Genomic DNA, 16,265 nt, shown 5'->3' on the forward strand with positions numbered 1-16,265 from the left:
AGGTGGATGCTCTACCATTTACTATTCTGTCTTTTTACTTTGAGGGTGCTGCTTCAATATTTTTCTTTGTGCGTGTGTGTGTGTGTGTGTGTGTGTGTGTGTGTGTGTGTGTGTGTGTACTCTTTGGGTTTTTTTTTTCTATTTAACCTGTTATTTTTCATCTCTTCCTTTAAAACAGTGTCATGTGCATAACTTTTTTTCCCCTCAAAGTGCTGTTTGGTGTGTCCACACATCTTCATGGGTAGCAGTGTCTCTTCTGCTGTTTAAATAATACTTTAGACTTAGACTTTTATTCCTTCTGTAGCACGTCCATCTTTTATCGAGTGTCACAAAGTTGTCACCTCTATGCAAAGGCGGAAGATGCCCTAATTACCTGTCTGGTTCCCCAAACACTGTGCCCACCCCCACCCCCACCCCACTTCAGGTCTGTGCTCCAGGTTTGCCCTCTCAGGAAGGCCGGGCTGGCCTCTGTTCTCGGCCTACCCCAGGCTGGGTTTGTCATGATGTGTGCTTTAATCACCTTTCCACCCCAATGGCGCTGGAATCTCCTTGGTAGAAACACATTGCTTTGAAAGCAGAATGGATCTTCTTTTGTTTCCTGAAGTAGCACTAAACAGATCATCAGAGAATGAAGGGGTGGCCCTTGGGCGACAAGCCTTTACCCTTTAGCCTTTGCCCTAAGATGAATGATCAGGCTCTGGGATTTGTTATGACCTGATGGTCGGTCTAGGCTATGTTCCTGATGTGTTTGCAGACGAGTACAACCACGTCTGGTTGGTCAAGTTTGTCAGTTATGTTACTCCAAGCCTTTGATTTCCTTTTATTTTCCATATGAGCCTCAAAATATTAAGATGTAACTATTTTAAGGCCCACTTATTGGGTGATTATAGGTTTAGAATGATATCTCTTCTTATTATTTATTTCATTGAGCAGTACCAGGGTTTGAACTTTAAGGACTCATGGTTGCTTAACTTTCTGGCTCAACTGGTTCCCTGCCACTTGAACCCTACCTCCAGTTCACTTTTTGCTGGCAATTTGGAGATGAAGTCTTTTGACCCTTCCTTCCCAAGCTGGCTTCATAATGTGAACCTCTGGGCCTCAAAAAAACTGGTATTATCACTGGGAGTGAGCCAGTGGCACATAGCTGTACCTCCTCCTGAACCAAGCGTTTCATCAATTCCTAGCAGCCTGTCTACCCGGAGTGGTTCTTTAGGCTTTACAATCTATTTTTGATAATTATCATTGTTTCCGTATCTTTTGCTTCAAATTTGTCCTTCTATTTTAGTTTTGCCAGCTTAAATCACATACAGCAAAATGTTGTTTTTAATCAGTTCTAATGTCTTCTTTTGAGGCTTAAATCTACGTGATTGGCTGTGACTATTGACCTAGTCATTGTTGGCATCTGGTCCTTTCCATTTGCTCTGGGGGAAGTGTCTGTGTGTCTGTGTGTGTGTGTGTGTGTGTGTGTGTGTGTGTGTGTGTGTGTGTGTGTGTGTGTGTGTGTGCATGTATGCATGTGTGTCTTTTTTCTCTCCTTGCCACATTTTCAGTTGACTGAGCTTCATGTTTTTCTTTTTTTATTGTAAAGTGTTTTGGTGTAGAAGTTGTATCTTTTAGTTCTGTTTTTCAATGCTTATCCTAGAAATCCTAACATAGACATATAACTATACTGTTTAAGGTTCATCAATAGTTTGATCATTCTCTTAAACAACACAGGAAACCACACAGTTAAACCACATCCGGGCCCTCACCCCTAGCACAGTCTTTTGTTGTACAGCTGTTGATTATACCTCGATTTTTTTTCTACTCCATAAAAAGACCTAATACCATTTTACACACGAATATTCCTATTCTTTCCTTCAACAGATATTTGTTGAACTCTGTGTGCCAGACTCCATTCTAGGAATACACAATGCATAGAACAGACAAAAACCCTGGACTTTACCTGCTAGCTCGCGTGAACAATTCTAAACAGTCCCACAACCTGAGCAAATTATACATGTTGGGAATAGGCGATGCATGGGGTGGAGGGGCCGGGGATGCAGGCGTGGCTTTCCACAGGAGTCGGGCTGGCCTCTGGGGTGGTGTGATGGGAATAAAGGCTGGTGGAGGGAGAGAGGGAGGAGTGGGGCCCTGAAGGGTCAGTCTGTGCAGAATGCAGGTGGGAGCCTGTTTGTCTGTGCAAAGGATTCCGGTGTGGCCGGACAAGGGGGAGAGGACATGAGGTTGAGGCCAGGACTCAGGGCCCAGCAGGGACTTACTGCAAGGGCCTTGGCCTCCACCCTGAGTGAACAAGGAGCCCCCACAGGCCCCAAGGGTGGGAGTGGCAGGGTCTGCCTCCCTTCCGTGTGAAGAGGCTCTGGCTCCCACAGTGCTGAGAACAGACTGAGGGCAGAGGAAGAAGGTAGACCAGGCCAGCGGGGAGACTGCAGACAGAGCCAGGTGAGGGATGAGGGGCCCTGGCACCAGGGTGTGGACCCCTGGACAGCATGCTGCCTCCAGGCCATGTGCAGGGAAGACTGAGGTTTTGATGCAGCAGAGATCACTGATCATCAGTTTGTTGATGGGGACAAAAGTCTGATTGGGGCTGGTGTAGGAGAAGTTAGGAGGGAAGCATAGAAGATAGGAAGTAGGGAAGATCATCAGGGAGACCACCAAGGAAGTCAAGGAGGGCAGAGGTGGGGGAGGCAGGAGGAGGCTTTGTTTACACTGGAAGGAACCAAGGGCATGCCAGCGTGCAGATGGATGGATCTGGTGGGTATCGATGACACTGAAGACAGGAAAGGTGAGCTGCAGGAGGGGTGATGGAGATCCTGCCAAAGGACACAGCCTGTGTGGGTGGAGGAGGGGTGCTCTCCCGTCTCAGACCCTACTCTGCAACCACACTCCTCCTCCTCCCTCAGACATGACCTTGGGACAGCTCCAGCTAGCAGTCTTCTGGACCTTCACAGCTCTGGTTTTGTTGCTGAAAACATCTCCATTTTTTCTTCCCTCTCAAAAGGCTGCTTAGTTGAGTTTATTTAGGATTTTTGGCTGGCAGGTTTTCTGTTGTATTTCCTCCTTCTGATCTTAGACACATCCGTGCCATGGTCTCCCGAAACTCATAGTTTGCACTGTGAAGTCAGCCGTCGCTCTCACAGTGGGCCAGATGGCTTCTCTCTCATTTCTTGGTGAGGCATTAGGTCAGGGTTAGAACCCTCTGGGCTTCTTGTGTTTTACTAGCCAGGTGGCTTTCAGAAATGCTAAATCTCAGATGGTGCCACCACCTTGCTTTTTCCTTCACGACCTCAGCTCTTGCCCATGGTACCCACCTTGCTCACTCTGCTTCATGTTTTCCAGCATTTTCTCTCTGTCTTGGCTTTGCTAGTAATCGTTTTTGATTAATCTTTCCATTTGCCAATTTTCTATGACTGTCTAATACTTTCTTTACATCCAGCTTCCAGCTTGTACTTACTGTATTTCTGGTTCTACAAGTTCTGTTCATCTCCTCCCACCACACTAACTCTGCTTCATTGGATCTGAGGCGCTCTAGTTCCCTTGTCACATTTTTATTTCCCCTTTTTATTTCTTTAAACAGATCCAACAAGCTGATTAATATTCTGTTTCTGATCATTCCAGTGTGTGGATCTGCAAATCGAATTCTTTTTTTTTAAATTATCTTCAAGTAGTTATACAAAGGGAGTTTAATTCAACAAATCAGTGTATAAGTACAATGCCACTTTTGCTTTTTTTGCATTATCTTTACCTAGTTGCACAAAGGGGTCTCAAGCCAATGTGTCAGTTTATGAGCACACTGCATCTGGAGCCACGCCAACCCTCTCATTGTTCTCCCTCAGCTCTCCAGCCCCCACCCATCCTCTCAAGTTATGTGGTTCCATTTTGACATATGTACATTGAATATTATGACTGCATTCGCCCACCCTTCTCTTCATTTGTCTGACCCCTTCCCTTGACCTCACCTCCTAAGTCTGATGCTTAGCAGTGTTGTGGGGGACTGGCCCTTCTTGTGTTTGGTGATTTTTTTCCTTATGACCTTGAGTTCCAAAAGCTGCCCTGGAGATCATATCAAAGCACCTTAACTGCACCTTTGCATCTCCTTCCTCTCTGAATCCACCTTAAAACAGAGTGTCTGCTCACCTTCCCATTGCTTCCATGGGAAAGAAGTATTACCTCAGAGGACTTGCAGCAACATCTTGGGAAGAAGGTCTGGAGTAACAAATTAATGGCTAAATGTCATTTCTAAGTATGTTGGGGTTTTAAAAGGTCTCCCACCATAGGTGAACATTAACTGTGACTAGATGTTTCTAAATAATTGAAGTTCATATTTCTTTAGCAATTGGGAAGATAGCACAATGGTGTTCAAAATTAATCATTTCTTCTTCATGTAAAGACTTTTTTTGTTTGTTTAGCTAGGGGAAAGAATTTTGCCACTGGTGAAGAATGAGTCTACCTTTGAGCCCTCAAGCTTTATTTTTTCTGGAGTTATAAAGTCACTTGATGTTTCTCCATGGAGAAGCCAGGCCTGGTAGCTGAGAGACTTAGAGGTTCATTCCTCCCTGAGAGCTAACCACTGGCTGCTTAGAAACAGAGTTTCTCATGAGCTCCTGGGGGAGAGACCTAGCTTGCCCCCTGCCTCGAACTCCCCTCTGAGGACTCTGTGGTGGACTTAAGAGAGTCATGAGGGGCCAGCGGTATCCCAGGCCCAATGTAAACCCCCATGAGGTCAGGATGCATTGCCCCATCATTCATGCAAATTCCAGATGGTTCCAGGGTCATCCACTGGTTTTATAAATGAAGATGCTACTCAGGACAAGGGAACATGCGCTAGAAAATAGAAAGCAAGTACTTAATCCTGCTCATTTGCACTAACTGACTAAGGTATAAGAGAAGAGAAAAATACTGAAAGTATCAGGATGGGGCCTATATGTATCCTCCCTCTCTCTCTCTCTCTCTCTCTCTCTTCTCTCTCTCTCTCTTCTCTCTCTCTCTTCTCTCTCTCTCTCTCTTCTCTCTCTCTCTCTCTCTTCTCTCTCTCCTCTCTCTCTCTCTCTCTTGTCTCTGTCTCTCTCTTCTCTCTCTCTCTCGTCTCTGTCTCTGTCTCTCTCTCTCTCTCTCTCTCTCTCTCTCTCTCTCTCTCTCTCTCTCTCTCTCTCTCTCTCTCTCTCTCTCTCTCTCTCTCTCTCTCTCTCTCTCTCTCTCTCTCTCTCTCTCTCATGAAAGGACTGGCTGTAGCAGAAATGGTAGGGCCAGTGGCAGGAGCTGTGATCGTATTGTCAGCCAGAAGCTGAGGGAAGACAGGGGAGCAATCTCTTTGTCATAGCAACAAGAACCCACAGCATCTGGCTGAGGCTGCATCACAAGGGGTTGTGGGCCGGGAGTTAGAGTTAAGCAAGGGCCCTGTGCAGGGATTGCTGGGAAGCAGGGACAGCTGGGCCATGGTCGGCTTAGCAGCTGCCCCGAGGCACCACCGGCCGTCCCCAAATGGGTTCAGAGCAATTTATATACTCTCAAAAATAGACTGGGCTTTCACAGAGCTTTAAATCGTGGGGCTGTGTCATCAATATGCACTCTGCTCAGGTTATAATCGAGTAGATTTCAAGATGCAAAAACTCACAAGTGTTATCCAAGTATTGGCGGTTCACATCTGTAATCCCAGCTACTCAAGAAGGCTGAGATCTGAAGGATCAAGATTCAAAGCAAGCCCAGGAAGAAGAGTCTCATGAGAGTCTAACTCAAATCTAATCAGCAAAAACCTGGGTTGGAAGTGTGGCTTACATGGTAGAGCACCAGCCTATGAACAAGCCAAGGAAGTGCAAGACCTCGAGTTCAAACCTGGTACCACAAACAAACAAACACACAAAGAATACACACGAATTACATGGGCTGCGAGTCTTCAAAGTGACACAGTCACCTTGTCCCGTGGCCTGGGGAAGATGCTGCTGCTTGCTCAGGTCAGACCTTAGCATTGTTCCGAGGAGCATGCGTCTGTCCCCCCCATATGTGGCACCCCAGGAGAGCTGACCCCAAGGGAGCTCTGGCTCATGGGTGACTCCACGCTGAGCTCTGCAGCTTCTCTTGGCCACTGGCCTCTCTGACCTTCTTGTATTGGAGTGAGGGAAGCTGAGCCTTGGCGAGCACGCCTCTCCCAGCAGCCCACCCGGCCCTCATCCTTTCCCCTGTCTTGAGTGAGTTGGTCTATGAAGCTCTTCTCTGTGCGCTGCGGGCTTCCTTCTTGGCGTGGGTGCCTTAGATGCATCTCCTGACCCACCTTGTGGGTCGTATCCATGTCCCCCGAGTCCCGTATCTCCATCCCTACTCCACGATCAGGACGGGCTCCAGCAGGAGGCTCGGCGGTGCTGTGCTGAGCGCAGGCCTGGCCCGGAGCTGCCGGTTAGGGGCCCCCGGGGACCAGCTCTGCCTGGCACTCCTGGTCCACTGTCCCCACACCCCATAAAGGAGTCCAGTCAGGATGGGAAACACATGTTTATTTTATGAACGACTTCAGGGAAAGAGTAAAAAAAAAAAAAAAGCCATCTGGAATGTCATCCAGGAGCCTGTGCTCTTTTTATTATGTTTTGTCGGTAAACAAAAAAAAAATTGCCACATTTAATACTTACGCGGGTCCTGTGGGATTTCTCTGACTAATGTAAAATGACAGTTGTCGCAGCATCCTATATAAATACAAGTCTGTTTGCGGGAGCCTGTTCTATTTTTAATGTAAACCCCACCTAACTCTCTCTGAAGGATGGCACCCTAGGAATTTACAGTCCTGCCTGGTGTCTGTGCGTGGTTCTCAATTGTCTTCGGGGAGGGGGGGAGCTCAGAAGAAACCAAAAGCATCCCCAAGTTTTTAGTTTAATGGGAGAATTATTCACCTAATTCCCCCGTAGCCATTGTGTTACTGAATTTATTGTGGTGCAGAGCTGCGGGGCGGTATGGCTAATGAGTGACACAGCGTACTTGGTGAGCAGATCCATAATTTAGAGGCTGCTGATGGGCTTAGAGACAGACGTCTGTAGCCTGAGCAGAGCAGGCAGTAAAAATAAGGGAGATACTCCCAGATTATATAAGAATGCACAGATGCATGGGCACGTGCATGCGCGCACACGTGCGCGTGCGTGCGCGCGCACACACACACACACACACACACACACCCTCCATAGGCTCCTAACCCCCTCTGATTCTGCAGAGCAGGAATTTACCCAGCTAAAGAAAGCTGTGCGTCGCAGGTTTTCAATAGAGCCAAGTTACTGGTGGCTCACACCTGTCATCCTAGCTACTCAGGAGGCTGAGATCTGAGGATCGTGGTTCAAAGCCCAGCCAGCCAGCCCAAGCAGGAAAATCTGAGCGACTCTTAGCTCCAATTAAGCAGCAGGAAAAAGCTAGACATGGAGCTGTGCCTGAAATGGTAGAGCGCTAGCCTTGAGTAGGGGCGGGGAGGAAACTAAGGGATACTTCCAGGCCCTGAGTTCAAGTTCTAGTATTGGCTCACAAGAGAAGTTTACAATAGACCCCTCTCCTCCTGGACCCCTTTAGGGCCCTGACCTGGTAGAGAGCTGTGGAATAAGGACCAGACAAGTGTGGAAACCCCTGTGTTCCGTTTCCCCTTGCTTCTCCTGGCATCCATTCCCCACAGCATGAGCCAAGGGACCCCTTACGACCCAGCGACGGGTCACCCATGACTGCCGGCGTTGAGGACCTGCACGGGTAGGGCCCGGATGGCGCTCCATTCCCAGGTGTTCTACAGGGGTGGCAAACGTGACAGGGAACCCCTCTTCCTGGTGATGCTGCTTGCTGCCGACCTCAGTGCCAGGGCATCACCTCCAAGCCCTGGAGTGGACACACACGGATCAGGGGACATGGGGGCAGTGGGACCCAGCCCCAGAGCCCTCATCAAATGATAACAAGGACCTAGATGCACCTTCGCACACCCGGAAAAGCCCTGGTGGGTGGGCCCCAAGGGAGCCCAATGGTCTTCCTGCTCTTCTTCCAGAAGAATCCCCAAGTCCTGGCAGAGAGACATGTCCTGGGCTCCTGCCACACACTTCCAGGGACATTGAGATCTTTATATGTGATTCAGGTAGACAACTAACTTCTATAATAGAAAGAGAACAAAAAGCAGGTCTGTGCACGCACGTGCGTGTGCGTGTGTGTGTGTGTGTGTGTGTGTGTCTGTGTGTGTGTTGTTCTTGCAAGGGTCTTAGCAGTTCTACATCATCTTGCAGACCTTGTCTTCAATGCATGGATTTCCAGGTACCTCTCCCGAACAGGGAGCTGGCATATTTACACACCATGGAGAAGGCTTCAAATCCATCTTGAGATTTCTTTTGCCTTTTTTCAGTCTCTTGAATAAAGCATTTTTGTAGCCCACTCAAAAATCCCCCCTCTCTCTTTCTCTGTTTACATTTTAATGGGCATTCCAGTGGAATAGAGGATTTTTTAAAAAATGTTATTGTTATTACTTACATGTATCAAAGGAGGGTAGGAAGACCAAGCGATGTGAATACCTCCCTGTGTGTCTGTGTGTCTGTGTGTGTGCACACATGCTCTGGCCAACTTGAGATAAAGCATACTCTTCAGCTGGGCAAGCATTAAGAACAGAGAGAGAGAGAAAGAGAGGGGGTGGGGAAGGACATTTTTATTTGGGTTTTAAATATACACCCCTGCAAGTTTATGGAGTTTTAAATAGTGCTTTAGATCTTCACCATCACTGGAAGCCAGGTAGAATTCTAAGGTGCATATTGCATGCACCTCATTGCTTTATGTGGAGAGTGAAATCTTGTTTTCTATCATAATAAGATGCCATTCAAGGACTGTCCCTACAGAAAAAAGAAAAAGAAGCAGAAGACAGGAGGTAGTCAGCCTCCCGGGCAGGACAGGGAAGCTGTGGCTGGCCTTGGGTCACAAATGCACCTGACAAGACAGTGCCAAGGTGACCCCGGCTTTTCGGCAATGGTCTGTGGGAACTTTGGTTCCTGGAAACACTGGTTGGATCCTGGGCATGGGCCACGCAGCTTTCCAGAGGTGACAGGCTCGTTGTGGTATGGAAGGAAATGGAAGGAAGTTTCTGCCTAGCCCAGCATGCAGTCGATATTAATATTCTTTGGCCTGGTTGCTTACGCGTGTGATGAAATCAGGACCAGGCAGGGCCTAGGCCTGGTACCATGGCCTGTGTCCCTAGGAGATGTCCTGTGGATTCTTCTTCTGACATTTCTGGGCGATCTCTGAGTGGACCTACAGATATGGCTTAAAAATCCCCTGGCCAACCCAAGCTCTGGTCGCTCACACCTGTCATCCTAGCTACTCAGGAGGCTGAGATCTGAGGATCAAGGTTCAAAGCCAGCCCAAGCAGGAAAGTCGGTGAGACTTTCAGTGAACCACCAGAACACCAGAAGTGGCACTGTGGCTCAAGTGAGCACTTGCCTTGAGCTGAACAGCTGAAGGACAGACCCAGGCTCAGAGATCAAGCCCCACAATCATCGATAACAACAAAAAATCTCCTGGCCAGGTGTTACACACATGTGCACATGTTCATGGAGGAGTCCGAGCATCGAAGCCTCTTCCAGTCATCTTTTCCACACTGTCATTCTGGATCGGATCAGGGGACGTCGGGCAGAATCAGAGCTGGCCCCCCAAATGGTAAATGGAGTGATGCCCATAGAAGCCCCCTCCCAGGCCCCTGGGGCAGCGCGGGGAGCCTGACTAGCACACCTGGGTATGAGCAGGGCAGGGGGCGCCTCCCTCCCGACTCTGAAAGCCAAAAATTCCACTCATAGAAGTCACTGCAGTGCCTTGGGGACAAATTGTTCTCTCAGGCGGAATCCAAGCTCTATGACGCCTAGCAGTGCTTTGACCAGAGCTAGATCCAAGGGTCAGGCCTTTGGAGGCCCCTTGCTGGGTCCTTTGGGTTTTCGGGTAAAGCTGGGGGGGGGGGGAGCCCTGTGATGCCTAGACACAAAAAGAGTCGTTATTTCCCCAAGGCCTGAGACGAACGAGACAGCGCTTTCTTATCAGTGCATTTGCCGAGGTAAACACGTAGGTCAAATGACCTACCTGTCACTGCCTCGTGAGCAGCCTGGAGACGCCCAATAGAACAGCTATGCATTCTGTGTGTGTGGCGGGGGGTACCAGTACTAGGACTTGAACTCAAGGCCTAGGTGCTGTCCCTTAGCTTTTTCAGTCAATGCTGGTGTTGTACTGCTTGAATCACAGCTCCACCTCTGGCTTTTTGCTAGTTAATTGGAGATAAGAACCTTACAGACTCTCCTGCCTTAGGATAACCTCAAATCTTGAGCCTTAAACTTCAGTCTTTTGAGTAGCTGAGATTACAGGTATAAGCCGTATGGCCGGCCAGTTAAGAATTCTGGGCTCTGTATATCACCCGCCTCTGTGTCTGCTTGCCCTGGGGCCCTGGCTCAAGGGTTCTTGATGTTTGGGATTTTTTTTTTTTTAAGTGGAGGCCGGGCATCAGTGGCTCACGCCTATCATCCTAGCTAGTCAGGAAGCTGAGATCTGAGGATCATGGTTCAAAGCCAGCCTGGGTATGAAAGTCCATGATACTCTTATTTCCAATAAAAACCACCAGAAAACCAGAAGTGGCGCTGTGGCTCAACTAGTAGAGCACTAGCCTTGAGCTGAAGAGCTGAGTGACAGAGCCCAGGCTTAGAATTCAAGCCCCATGACCACCATCAACAACAACAACAAAATGGATCTGTCCAGTTGCTGGTGGCAGTACACCTAGCTACTCAAGAGGCTGAGCTCTGAAGATCACAATTCAAAGCAGAAAACTCCATGGGACTCTTATCTCCAATTAACCACTAGAAAACCAGAAGTGGAGCTGTGGCTTAAAGTGGCAGAGCTCTCACCTTGAGCTCAAGGACAGCACCCAGGCCCTGAGTTCAAACCCCATGACTGACCAAAAAAATAAATAAAAAGTTAGAGCTGGTCCTGAGTGTACTGTACGTCCGTTTTGGGGAGAGAGGCAAGGAGGGCTTTCTGGCAGAGGCAGGATTTAGATTTGGAGAAAATGGGAAGATGGCACTCCAGCACTGGCTTCCCCGGCTGCCTTGGAGGGAGGGAATTTTGAAGTCAAGTATAGGGAGATGCATCTATAGATAATGCTATAAACAAGACCTCCGTGACCGTGGGCCCGGAACTCTGGGCCTGGGCTCTGTCCCTCAGCTCTTCAGCTCAAGGCAAGCGCTCTACCACTTGAGCCACAGCGCCACTTCCAACTTTTTCTGCTTATGTGGTGCTGAGGACTTGAACCCAAGGCCTTATGCATGCAAGGCAAGCGCTGTACCACTGAGCCACCTTCCTAGCCCCTGTGACCTTGGCCTTTAAAGACAGCACACAGGTTTGTAGAAGGAGTGAAATGTGTTCAATCAGACAAATCTAACCGTGTGGGGTGGAAGGCAAGACTGGGTGTCGCCGAGGTATAATAATTTATTGAACTAATTAAAACACAGTTATAGGCGGGGTACCTCCAGCACTGGGGTTTCCTGGGATGAGGATGCAAAGCAACAGCAGGGCTGGGCACTGTGGCCCATGCCTGTAATCATACCCATAATCCTAGCTACTCAGGGGACTCAGCTCTGAGAGCCCTGGATTGAAGGCAACCCAGGCGGGAAAGTCTGTGAGACTCTTAACTCCAATGAACTACCGAAACACACACGCGCACACACATATACCCACAAGTGGACCTGCGATTCAAATGATAGAGTACTTACCTTGAGCAGAAAGAGCTCAGAGGCAGTGCCCAGGCCCCGAGTTCAAGCTCCAGGACTGGCGCGCGCGCGCGCACACACACACACACACACACACACACACACACACACACACACATGTTCTTTTCTTCAAATCCTACAACTTAAGTCTGGAGCCATGTCTGGGAGTAATTTAGCCCTAGCATTGGAAAGTAAGACTCAGGGAAGGCGGCAGAAGCGAAGGTGTGCATGTCTCCCAGCGGGCCGTGGTGAGGGGAGGTTCGAGGTGCAGGTGGCTGAGGCCGGAGCCCTCTTGGGTGGGGGAGCTGAGCGTGTGCGTGCCTGGAAGGCCGTGGGCCCCTCCTCCACTGTCTTTCAGAGGCCTCCCCCCCCACCCCCTTTCCCCAGACCGCGAATCGCACTCGGCACAGACAGGTGCCCTCTGCGCTCGTGGGCGTGGGAGCGGAAGCATGTGCCACCACAGCGGGGCCAGCCCTGGCTCCTCCTCCCTGCCCCCACACACTGCTAAAATATCGCCCCGCGGATCAGAAATGAAAAGGGTACAACCTTTATTTCTTCCAAGATCGCCCAATCTAGCCCAGAGGTATAATAAAACCCCAAACTTCCCTTCCAGGAATCATCTTTTGTAAGTAATGTCTTCCCACGTTAAGTGGTAGGCGCGTCGTGGTGCAATCAAACACGGGGCTCTGTGACTCACGGGGGCCCGGGGATGCGGGAGGGAAGCCTGCCTTTGAGGGGGACCAGTTTCCTACGGATTGTGGGGTGCGTGGCACAAAGCGGTGGCTGATGACATCACACAGTTATCCAAAGCTAGAGGTCCCTACGCGGGCAGTCTTGGCCATCCTTCTACAGCCGTTTTAGGCCTGGAGCCTGGGCTAGCTATCCAGCGAGGAATTTGTAAAACAAATGAAGAACTAGAACCGTGCGCTGTCAATCTAGACACACTGTTATTATTTACCCTAGAGTATTGTTTAAAGTATTTTAACAATATATGTCAGCCAATCCAGGAGCCAGAGTGTCCCCATTGGCCACTTTCAGTCCTCTCCTGGTCTATCTGGGGTGACACCTGGGGTGTGACCCAGCTCCCGGCAGACACTGTAAGTTGGGGTTCTGATGATTGACTCAGAATGTCTGGCCATATTCTATCCGTGACACCAGGAGAGATAGCGAGGGTCTGAGGGCCTCCAGTGTCTGATTCTGCAGTGTGGATCATCAGGGGTCCATTCAAAGGCCACATTGCCAGCTCACTGCCAGTTTTATCCCTTTTTTTGTGGGGGGGAGAGCCTGGAAGAAAAGCAACCAAGAAACGCTGCTTAGCACCACAGCCTCCCATGAGGCCCATCCAGCCCAGAGGTCTAGAACCATGAATTTCAGGGTCACCTCAAGCCTTGTGGCATTGAAGAAAGATGACTTCGCCCGGGCTCAGAGTATTACGAGCTCCATCAGGCAGAGAGGAAGGTGTGTGCTGGGGACGGGCAGTCCCCCCTGCTCCCCCTGATCTCCCGGGTTCTCTGGGGTCTTCCTGCCTGTTTTCACCTTGATCTTGGCGATCTGGCCCCAGCCAGTCATTTCTTCTTGCCCCGTTGTGGAATCTGGCCATGTGTCTGGGGGAAGGAGATAGGTGTCCCTGTGTGGGTTTAAGGTGACAAATCCGCGCTGTGAGAGAAATGCAGAAATCATTTCCATCCTCGTGTGTGCGCGCATGCATGCGCGCGTGTGTATGCGGCTAACCACACCGCCGAATGGTGATGATTAGATGAACCATCATTTCACACCTTCACCCCGAGCTCTTTACATGTATTTATCACCACGCTTTTTCTCCAAAGTCGGCAGAATGGCACCGGGTTCTGAGACCGCCGATGCCTCCCTTCCCGGCCCCGAGCCCATGGCCACCACAGCGTTTTTCTGGGCATCTGAAGGGACTGTCCGCTCTCTGCCTGTCTTTCTCAGTCCCTCCCCGTCCCCAGGCCTGCGGACATTGCCCACCCTTGGAGGGGTCATCCCCGCTGATGCTCCATGTACCTGATGCTCCGTGGCCGAGCGTTCTTGTGTCCTGGGTGTGAGCCGATGACCGTGGCTGCACCGAGATCAGAGTCTCATGGAATTTCCTTGCCTGGGCTGGCTTTGAACCATGATCCTCAGATCTCAGTCTCCTGAGTAGTTAGGATGACAGGTGTGAGCCACCAGCACCCACCCCTAACCCCATCTTTAAAGACACGTCGGATGCAATCAGGGGCTGGTATCTTGGAGGCTGCGTCTTCCACAGGTCTTCTTGGTGTGCACAACTTGGCCCAGATGCCCACTGAGTTCCCGCAGGCCCGTGGCAGCCTCTGCTGGGCACGAGCAGTGCTGTGGGGCTCGCTGGTCAGGGGCCGCTCTGTCCAGCTGGCCCTGGCCCCTGTGCAGTACCAGGGAATCAGTCCAGGGGCCATTGGCTTTGGACATGACCCCTCCCCCAAGAGGGCGGGGCCTATTCTTTCTGCTTGGGACGGTCCCTAAACACCTCTGCAGATTCCGGGAGCACAGGCCCCGCCCCAGGAGCCTGTGAGTGCCAGGGCCGCCTGGTGAGCCAGAAGCAGTGGCTTGGGCTGGGGTCTTATTCATAAGGCACTGCATTGCAAGTGTCTCACTCTTGGACCCTCCCAAGACCAGCCTTTGAGATGGGGGTTCTTCATGCACCTCCTGAGCTCCCAGGGTCTCAGCCTGGTCGCTCCTGTCTGCTGCCCACATCCCCACATCAGGTGTTCTTCAGAGGCAGAAAGGACGATGCCCTGGAGCCCTCTCCATCCCAGAGCCCAGGGACGGGTTCAGCCGAGGGGACCATGCGTCCTCTGGAGCCCCCCAAGGCCCAGCCCCTGCAAGCCAACGTCACACAGCCGCGTATGCGTATGAACCGAAGCGCTACCTTTTACTTGGTTGCCTTTGCTGGGGTTTGCAGCGGGCGTGGTGGGGCCGAGAAACCGCCCAAGGCCCAGTCCTGGTCACAGTGGTTTATTGAAACAGGCTACTAGCTTCATGTCAGACTGTTGGTATAGAAAAGTGGGTGTTTTGTTGGGTGCCGGTGGCTCACACCTGTCATCCTAGCTACTCAGGAGGCTGAGATCTGAGGATCATGGTTCAAAGCCAGCCCAGGCAGGAAAAGTCTGTGAGACTCTTATCACCAATAAACCACCAAAAAACTGGAAGTGGCGCTGTGGCTCAAGTGGTAGAGTGCTAGCCTTGAGCTGAAGACTGAAGGGACAGCGCCCAGGCCCAGAGTTCAAGACCCATGACCGACCAAAAAAAAAAAAAAAAAAGAAAGAAAGAAAAGAAAAGTGGGGTGTTTTGAATATTAAGGAAATCTCAAGATGTGTGTGTGTGTCCACTTGTGTGTGTGAAAGGATCAGTGGGAGGATCCAGCACATGCCAGGGGACCACGCAGAGGCAGACAGGCCCAGGAGAAAGATTATTAGGTTTATTAGAGGAGAGCACATGGCAGCCTCCTCTATAGGTAGCAGCAGGGCCTGGGGGTTAGGAAGTGAGGGAGATGGGAGCTCAGGTGGGTCTGGGCGGAGAGAGGGAGGGGCCGGCTGTATGGCTGAAGACCAAAGGTGGGCATAATGCTTGCAGTGTGCACATTGTATGAGTGTGTGTGTGTGTGTGTGTCCACACGGGTGTGCAGGCGTGGTGACATGTGGGATTTGGGTCTGTGTTCCGTTAAGTCCCCCAGGCCCTTGGCTCCCCTGGGCGATGAGGATGGAGTGCGTCTATTTAAAAACACACATCCGTTTTGTAGGATCGTGTCCCCCGCCGTGCCGGCCGCAGGGACGCCTCACGGGCCTCTGCTCTGTCCCCTGCCCTGCACAGGGAGTCTTCCAGGCCCCCTCCGGAGTCCCCTCCGCTCTGAGGTCTCCTTTGGGTGGCAGAGGACTCAGCGTCGTAGGAAGCGAGCCCTGTGGGGGCTGGGCAGCGCTCCCCCCGCACCCCCACACCACTGCCTCGGTCCACGTGTGCTCGGGGAGCTTGGGGCAGGAGCTGCAGCGTGGCGCTGGGCACTCGGAGCTGGCCACAGCCCCGTCCCGTGCTTCGCGCCTGCCAGGGGCAGAGTGGAGACGCAAGCTATGGAACAGGGAAGCAGAGCATCCCGGGGAGTACAGGAGGGAGGCAGATCCATGACAGCCAGCAGTGAACTTGGACCCAGACAGGGACCAGAGAGACGCATCCCGTTTCTACATGGAACCCCTCCCTCGTGCCCACCTCCCTTGTGCCCACCTGTGTTCCCAGGGTGGGAGCGGCCAGGATCCTCTGGGGCGAGGGGGGGTAGGGGGTCACAGGAAGCCTGAGCGTGGCATTCAGAGCCGAGTGCAGACCCCTGCGCTGTAGGACAGGAAGTGAGGCCACTCCATTACTGAGGCCTGACATTTATGGCAAGTATCAACAGAACACGATTATTACCAAATCATGAGCTCCGTCTGACCACGAGGAAGGCAGCGCTGAACACGCATGTGCGAGGGAGGACCTTTGCTACGGGGGAAAAAAAAAAAAAACCAAAAGGAGAAA

At 51.0% G+C, this 16,265-nt stretch overlaps 1 protein-coding gene and 1 long non-coding RNA gene across 14 annotated transcripts in view; one reads left to right on the forward strand and one right to left on the reverse strand.

Moving 5' to 3' along the window:
- Nucleotides 1-16,265, forward strand: part of Camta1 (calmodulin binding transcription activator 1) — a 710,332-nt gene that overhangs the window by 405,185 nt on the left and 288,882 nt on the right. The gene's annotated exons all lie outside the window — the stretch shown is intronic.
- Nucleotides 14,638-16,252, reverse strand: LOC138837940 (uncharacterized). The gene is made up of 3 exons (XR_011375517.1): nucleotides 16,161-16,252; nucleotides 15,978-16,082; nucleotides 14,638-14,749 (listed from the first exon to the last, which is right to left on the reverse strand). It is a non-coding gene; the product is annotated as an uncharacterized lncRNA (long non-coding RNA).

This window comes from Dipodomys merriami, unplaced genomic scaffold (genome assembly GCF_024711535.1).
Source record: "Dipodomys merriami isolate MVZ:Mamm:240054 unplaced genomic scaffold, mDipMer1.0.p SCAF_28, whole genome shotgun sequence".
NCBI classification, from domain to species: Eukaryota; Metazoa; Chordata; class Mammalia; order Rodentia; family Heteromyidae; genus Dipodomys; species Dipodomys merriami.